Genomic DNA, 8,780 nt, shown 5'->3' on the forward strand with positions numbered 1-8,780 from the left:
GTCCCTTTCTTGATCTTACTCATTACGCTTACATCAGCCTTGCACTCTTTGCGGATCTCCACATTCCCCACACGATCATACATGGTTTTACCACACATACGCCTCAGGGATATCATTTCAACAGCATTCAATCTACTTTCATCCTTTCTTTGCCAGTTCCATGCCTCACTTCCATACATCAGGGTAGGTACCAGCACTCCATTGTGGACTGCTGACTTCGCTTCTTTGGACATTTTTTTGTTAGCGCCAACTGCGTTGAGTCCTCCATTAATGGAGTTACCTGAATTTACTCTTCTGTCAATATCTCTGTCAGCCTTCCCATCTCTCGTAAACATGCTTCCTAAATACACAAACTCATCCACCTGCTCCAAGTATTCCTCATTCACAGCTATATTGCACACTGTTTCCGTACTCTCTCTTTCATTCTTATATTATATAATATTATGTTATTCTGATTATTATATATTATGTTATTCTCATTGTTATTCATTACTCATTATTATATATTATGTTATTATATACCATTTATTATTATGTATTATATGTGTAAAGAAATGAGAGTAAATAAAGTAAATAAAAATAAAAGGTTTTACGGTGTTGGGTGACCATATCTGAATAGCCAGGCACTTCTACATCTTCCTCTTCCTCGTCTCCTTCCCCTCCCCACCACCTTCAGCTTCACAGCATACTCCAATTGGGGATGGCAAAGTCTCATTGGCTCCAGACCTTGTCATATTCTTACCTTCACAGTTTGCTAACTGAGACATTCAATTTGAAAATTTGAACGTCTGCAAAAGCAATATAAAAGGCGCTAATAAAACCTCGATTCTACATCATTAGGATGTGTAAGTAACACTGCAAATATTCTAGGCATTTATCCCTTTTGTTCCGAACACTAGTTTTAATAATTAATAATTAGTATTATTACCAACATATTAGAAATAAAACGTTTGCAAATATATTCGAAGTCGCTTGACATCAATCGTATTGCAGTAAATTCAAATCTCGCAGTGGAAAATGGGCTCCTATCTACGTCACGATTTTAACCTAACACCTACAAATATATACACCATACTCTTCAGAATGTCATAGAAACGCTTATTGCTAGGTACAAAAGACAAGGCAAACCGGCTATTTCCCAAGATGGCATGTTTCCACTTTAGAACTTCGGACTCAACACTTCAATCAATATTTACAATAAGCATTTCTTCAGCGGTCCACTGAAGTGAATAAGAAATCTATACACGAATTAATGGTCGGCTACGAAGTAGGTATATAAGTACCCAGCCGTTTGTTTGTGCGTTGGACTCGTTGGACGTCGGAACCAAGGACCAAATAAAACAAAAATAAACCTCCACACGTCTATCGAGCTGTGTTAAGGTGGAAACACATTATTAAAACCCGACGCGACCCGATGAAACGCGATGCGTGTTGAGTCGAATCAAATGTATTGTTTTCTTATGACCAGAATCACACTATGAACATCCGACATGGCGTCGCGTCGGATGTTCATAGTGTGATTCTGGTCATAAGAAAACAATACATTTGATTCGACTCAACACGCATCGCGTTTCATCGGGTCGCGTCGGGTTTTAATAATGTGTTTCCACCTTTATTCTTTGACGTTTGTTCTTTCAGTAATCTACCTCCAATAGGAGAGAGCATAATAAGATAAAGAAGACCGACTATTTCGTAATTTTTCGCCCTTCTTTCCTTTGGTAAGGGAGGGGTCGTAAGTAAAATATGGTTATTTGACGATTTTATTTGAAATCTTTGAAATTTTAAACTAAAAAATGATATATATTCAAAACGGTAAAAAAACCGACTATCTCAAAATGTGCATAATTCATTGACGGCTTTCGTGGTCGAGGGGTAATGCTCTCGACTGTCGCGGGTTAGAAATCCGGCGTGCGCTAGTAAAATTAATAAAAATTTTGGAATATTTGTGGCACGTTGCAGAGCGGAAGATACTATCAGTATCACCCTGGTGTAAGACCATTCTACCGTATTCACATCATAAACACGGATCCACGAGAAATATTTTTTTACATTAGCCCCACCCAGGAGTCCCTGAATAAATAATTTCCCTCAGGGCATATGTCATCTTTGGGATGCTGTGTGGGTGGGTCTTTTATGACGTATGAATCTATCCCTCCCGCTGCGGTGCAAGATGATGGGTCAAGAGAGACCAGCTGTAAAGGTCAAAGGGTCTCCCCAAACTGTCCTCTCCCGATCCGGCCCGCAACTCACCGGGTGGGCAGGCGCATCTGCCGCCGAGATCTGAACACACCTCACCCGATGAGCCAGGGCAACCCTGCTAAGTCACCAAACGCGGCAAACCACTTGGGGTGACTCGCCTCCCAAATTGTTTTGGTAAGGTAAAATTATTGTACCAAGCCACTTCGTTTTTAACCCCTCCAGCGTTTTAGGGTCATATATGACCGGGCGTCGATATTTTATACAAGTATTTTTATCTTTTTTTCTATCATGCGAAAATACGTATTTTTGACGTTAGAAAGAGAAATAATAATTCTTTCCAGTTTACCTCAAATATTTTACTGGTTTATATTAACAAAATCCTAAAAACAACTAAAATGTTTTTTTTTAAATATATTTAGTGATACTTTATTACAAAATAATAGCAATAATATTTATAATATATTATTACCAGTGAGTTTACACTCAATAACTGATCTTTCTCGCCGCTATCGTAATAATCTATTTAACTTTTAAAAATATTCCTTATTTTTTATTATACGAACGACATAAAAGTGAAGTTACAGTTTTCTTACAAATTCCACAGCAAAACAGTGTTTTCGAAATATCGAGTTCTCTCATTTTTTCTACGACTGGAGTAAAAAATTAACTAAAAATGTGGTTAGCGTTTTTGACAACATTTTTCAGGTTTGCTATTAAAATTTTATTATTTAGAAATAGTCAATATCAATACGTACACCGGAAAAATATTTTTATCTTGTTTTTAACAGTATTTGTTTTTACGGAAAGTAAAAAATAAGATTGAACTTAATATTTGACATTAATCACATTTCTTTCACTTTCATTTGTATACATTTGTTCAGGTTCCTATTTTCATTTGATAACTAATCCCACAACTCTGACTGTTCAAGTTGAAGGCGATGCACTACGTCGTGTAATATTTTAAATCGAGCCGCTATCAATAACACCCCTTACGTAGATGGCGATAAGGTTTAAATTCCCGCTTAACACCATCCGCCTGTTTTGATTTATGCAAGAAAAAAACATGGCCAAAAAGTGCCTTTTATTTTATTTTGTGGATGTTCAGGCATAAATATTTAATTTTTTTCCGATCATTTTATAAATAACTTAATTTGCCACATAATACCATAAAATCATAACCGAAAATGGGTTCGTAAGTAGGAGATTTTGAACTTTAAAGCAGTTTTCATAGGCCTTATATATTTTTTTTCTGGGCTTATAAAAATACTTATCTACAAAATAATTGATTATTTCAAAGGCCAAGATGTATTCTACTCGCAGTATTTAATTAAAGCATCTGAAACATTTCTAGGCGACCAAATTTTCAAACCAAAAACACATGATTTTGCATTACTACGTAGTGCATCGCCTTAAAACACTATTATATAATCATTTGTACATTTTTCTTCACTCATTTGTTGTATTTGTTTATAAGTTTATCTATTTCAGCTTTTTTTTAAATGCTACATATTGGAAAAATCTGAAACACCCATTATTATTGTAAATTCCTATTTTTATAATTTTGTATTTACCTACTGTTACCAGGTCTGTACCGTTTATGTTAAGTATGATATGTTATGTTTATGTTGGGGTTATTTATGTTATGTTTATGTTGTATAATCATCTATATATTTGTATTCTGTCATTTGCTGTATTTGTTTATAAGAAAAAATGTAAATTGTGTATGGCCAACATCACCCTAAATGTTTGAAAGCATAAATAAATAAATTTAAAAAGAAATGGACGTACATTTCACTATCGCATCAATGACTGGTAGATAAATAAGTCATCAATTCTAAAACCCGATTCCAAAGGTTCTTCATATGCAAAACCTTGAGACTTTAGACGTTTTGATAAAAAAAAAAAATCACAAAAATAAGAAACACATAATTTTCCTTCTAACCCATTTTCCATCGCATATGTTAGTCAAATCAACGATTCTTTTTCTAGTTTCAACCTATTTAAAGTACATTGTGAACGTTGCGAAACCTTCATTAGAAATCGTACCCACAATACCTGAGCAGGTACTAGTTTACTAATTTCGTAATTAACGCTCCTTCACGTTTGCGACCAAGTTCTTTGGAAAATTTCGAGAAGCCACTGAATTAACAAATTAATTATAACTTAACTGTTTATAAGGTGTTTAGCGAAAAATTATAATTACAACATGAAAATCAATAGAAAATGTATTTACATTTTCTGACAATCTTACCTGACAAACTCCAATTTGCACAATTAAGCATCTGAAAACGCAGATGCAGCAGATTGCAGATGCAGCAGATTGCAGATGCAGCAGATTGCACATGCAATCGCTGTGTTTAGACGGACGGGCAGCAAAGCTGCATCTTTGATTATTTTAACGACTAGCTAAATTTTCGAGATTTTGTGGAGGGCCGTTAAAATTTCACAAAATTCCACAGAGTGGCATTGAGTTATATACGATATAGAGTTTACATTCCTTGAAATATCAGTGTGAAATATTGTTCCCGTGCGGGAAGTAGGAAGGAGGGTGTGGCGACTGTCGATGTCGCCCGAATACTTCAAATCGAAGGTGACCGCGCGCCACCACGCAAATCCTCCACGCATTATTAACATTATATTTATATTTTTATACAAAATTCTGAATAACGGCCTGGACTCTCCTGAACTCGTAAATTATTTAAGAATTCACATACCTACAAGGCCAACCAGACAAAACCATTTTTTTCATTTGCCCGCGTGTAGAACCAACCTTAGAAAAAATTCTCCAATCCCCCGTATATGCGCGCAATATAACACGCAATTTAACAATATCGATATTCTTAATAATACTCTTGTGAAATACCGAAACGAAGTCAAGCGTACGACCACAAATGTTAATTAAATTAATGCACAGTTATAGAAAAGGTACAACATGAGCATCTCCTGTCCCCATCCCATCTTCCTCTGCCTCTTGCCCTTTCCTATTCCTTCTTCCTTCTAATATATTTATATGATTTTTTTTCTTTTTTCCTTCTTGTTAATTTCATTTTCAGTTGATGGTTATAACCAATTACAATTTTGTATTATATCATATTAACCAACATTAGCATAAGAAACTATTTTGGCTTACCTCATATTTAACCTCTTGTATAACTCATCCTGTATAAAATTGCTGTTTGTTTCTTACAATAAATAAACATGAATAAGTCAATTAACACGACTACTGATTATGTAAAACCCTACTTACCGATGAAAGGTTATACCTTTGCTTTCCCTATATTGTGCGACTTGTATCGCTATAAGTTATCGCTGAAGACCTGTGCCCGGCGAGTGATTTTAAGCGATACGACTAATTTCTCTCATCGGACAATGATCCGATATACATGGTTCATACTTCGAACGCCAAAGCTGACTATCTATATACCTCATTGCAAAGTGGTAATCTAATACTGTCAGTATCTTCCTGGTGAAAGACTACCGTCAGAATCGACACATTACGTTACTTGGAATGGCTTTAACCGTCTTTAGTGACCATGTTTGAATAGCCAGGTTCCCCACCTCTTCCACTTTCCCCGTTCAACATCACAACATACTGAAAATACCCCAATCGCCATATTCCCACTGGCTGCGGGAAGTTGGGACACTCGTGCAGTAAAACTAGAAAAATAATCGTTGATTTGACTAACTTATGCGTTGGAAAATGGGTTAGAAAGAGTATTATGTGTATTTTGGCGTGAATTTGGCTACTATCGTCTTATCGTTATTGTGGGACAACACACGACAATTGACGGCCCTTTTTATGTGCATACGGCACAACAGTCCCAACAGATCCCAACCGTGGGACTATCGCAACAATTGGGGTATGTCCTGAGACCGAATGCAGTGGGGAGAGGGAGAGATGAGGAAGATAAAGGTGGGGAAGTACCTACTTGACTATTCAGATCTGGTCACCAAACACGGTGTATCATTGTACCATTCATATATAAATTAATAAACACGCCTTACATTTGGTTTTTATTGATAATACCTCCGACTGCGTATGTAAATTTGTAACATACGGATGCACAAATATAAATTATTAACAATAAGCACTTAGATACGTGGAAAACTTTTTTAAATACCTTAATAATCTTACAATATTAAAAAAAATACAGTTACACAATAAGTAGAAAAGGTGAGGACAAGATTGTTCATTATTTTATGATCAGCGCTTATTATAATTATTATTATGCAGTTTATGTATAATGCTTTTAAAATTAAATTAATAAAATGGCCAGATATAACAATAAATATTTTAGGTAAATATTCGGAATCGCTGGACAAGGGTTATATGAAATATTTATATATAAAACCTTCTGATTTACCTTAATTTACTATAAAAGGAATCTGACTGCATTTGGGATATTTTTAATTTTAGCATTTTAATATTTAATTACGTAAATCGAAGATTCACTTTCGTTGTATGGGATGACAGCTGGAATGGTTTCTGTTGATAAAATTTTCTTTTGTTTGTATTCCTGATACGAGTAGCTAGAATTTGAATCATTTCAGAATGCAAATTCTAGTTAGGTACTGTTTTGGCCAAACTCGAAAAATAAAATATTTTTATGTTACTTAAACTTATATTTAGTTATTATTATAATTATTGTTTTATTTAACCTAAACTATAGTAACCTAACCTATAATAATCAAACCTAAACTAAACTAACCTATATCCTAACCTAACCCAAAATAATCCAACCTAACCTAACCTATAATAATCCAACCTAAACTAACCTAACCTATGTCCTAATAATAATCCAACCTAACCTATAATAATCCAACCTAACCTAACCTAAAATAATCCAACCTAACCTAACCTATAATAATCCAACCTAACCTAACCTATAATAATCCAACCTAACCTAACCTATAATAATCCAACCTAAACTAACCTAACCTATGTCCTAATAATAATCCAACCTAACCTATAATAATCCAACCTAACCTAACCTAAAATAATCCAACCTAACCTATAATAATCCAACCTAACCTAACCTATAATAATCCAACCTAACTTAACCTATAAATGTTGGGGAACCTTTAATAACGCCTGCTCGCGTCCCCTTTAGAGTTATATCCCAGTTTTCAAGTAGTTTGTGGGCTACGCTAGGTTTGTATAGACTGGTTTGTGATTTCATTCTACTAATCCTACCTAACCTAACCTAACCTATATCCTAATAATAATCCAACCTAACCTATAATAATCGAACCTAACCTACAATATTCTAACCTAACCTATAATAATCCAACCTAACCTATATCCTAATAATAATCATACCTAACCTATAATAATCCAACCTTACCTATAATATCCAATCTATCCTAACCTAAATCCTAATAATAAACCAACCTAACCTAAAATTATCCAACCTAACCTATAATAACATCACCTTTTTTAATTTTTCTATTTTATAAAACATACCTAAATATCTTTATTTTATTTTTCGAGTTTGGCTAAAATAGTACCTACCTAGTATTTGCACATGGTAAAAAATATAGCCACTCGTATCAGGAATACAAACAAAAGAAAATTTTATCAACAGAAACCATTCCAGCTGTCATCCCATACAACGAGAGTGAATTTTCGATTAACGTAATTAAAAATTAAAATGCTAAAATTAAAAATATCCCAAATGCAGTCAGATTCCTTTTATAGTAAATTAAGGTAAATCAGAAGGTTTTATATATAAATATTTCATATAACCCTTGTCCAGCGATTCCGAATAATTACCATATTTTATAATGCATAGTTTAGTCATATAAAGCGGCCAGCTGAATGCGTTAAGTTGAATTTTCACTTTAAAAAAAAAATATATATATATATAAAATATTAGTTGACGTATGATGGCGTATCAAAAAAATTGCACAGATGCAATATTGTTTACAGATGATAACATTCCGAAAGCTGTCAGGTAAACAATGATTAATGGACGAATAAAAACATGTGTATAATTAACAATAATGTTTTATTGTTGATATTATTTTATTCGTATTAGAGTTACCGTGTGTGAAATATTAAACGTCAAAATGCCGGTTCATTTTGTGCAGTTACAGGTGAAAAACGACATTCAAGCAATTCGGTTTGGAAAACTTACCTTTGACAGTGGTTGATTATACGCCAACGAAAAGGAAGAAATGAATGCAATTTCCACTGAAATAAACAGCGAACGTCACACGGAAAATAACACGCCCGCACAAAACAATCACTTGACAGAAACTCGAGTTTAAAATGCAAATACAGAGATATTATCTCAATCCCCGCTGAAAACGCGCAGCCGCAAGCCGCGTCACGAATTGAAGTGATTAAAATTGACAGAGATAATAATATGAGTAATGTTGCCAGTCGCCAGTGCTGCCAGTCGGTAAGAACTTAGATTCTCATTATCATTGATTTTTCCCCACATCAGGTTTTCTTATATCGTAGAAAAATATGTGTGTTTATCAACACAATAAATAAATGCTGCTAAGTCTAAAAATTGTATGCATTATATAAACCTTTTTTGCAATAACTTGTCATGTAAAAAGGTAATTGTTAGTTT

At 34.2% G+C, this 8,780-nt stretch overlaps 1 protein-coding gene across 1 annotated transcript in view; it reads right to left on the bottom strand.

Annotated features, from left to right (window-relative positions):
• The window catches only part of LOC149410668 (putative fatty acyl-CoA reductase CG8306), a 61,943-nt gene extending 53,407 nt beyond the window's left edge, over positions 1–8,536 (bottom strand). The window contains exon 1 of the mRNA XM_089648412.1: positions 8,337–8,536. The gene's annotated coding sequence lies outside the window, so the exon portion shown is untranslated. The remainder of the gene's footprint in view (positions 1–8,336) is intronic.
• Between the last annotated feature and the right edge of the window lie 244 nt (positions 8,537–8,780).

This window comes from Hesperophylax consimilis, chromosome 27 (genome assembly GCF_061612785.1).
Source record: "Hesperophylax consimilis isolate HC1 chromosome 27, BYU_Hcon_1.0, whole genome shotgun sequence".
NCBI classification, from domain to species: domain Eukaryota; kingdom Metazoa; phylum Arthropoda; class Insecta; order Trichoptera; family Limnephilidae; genus Hesperophylax; species Hesperophylax consimilis.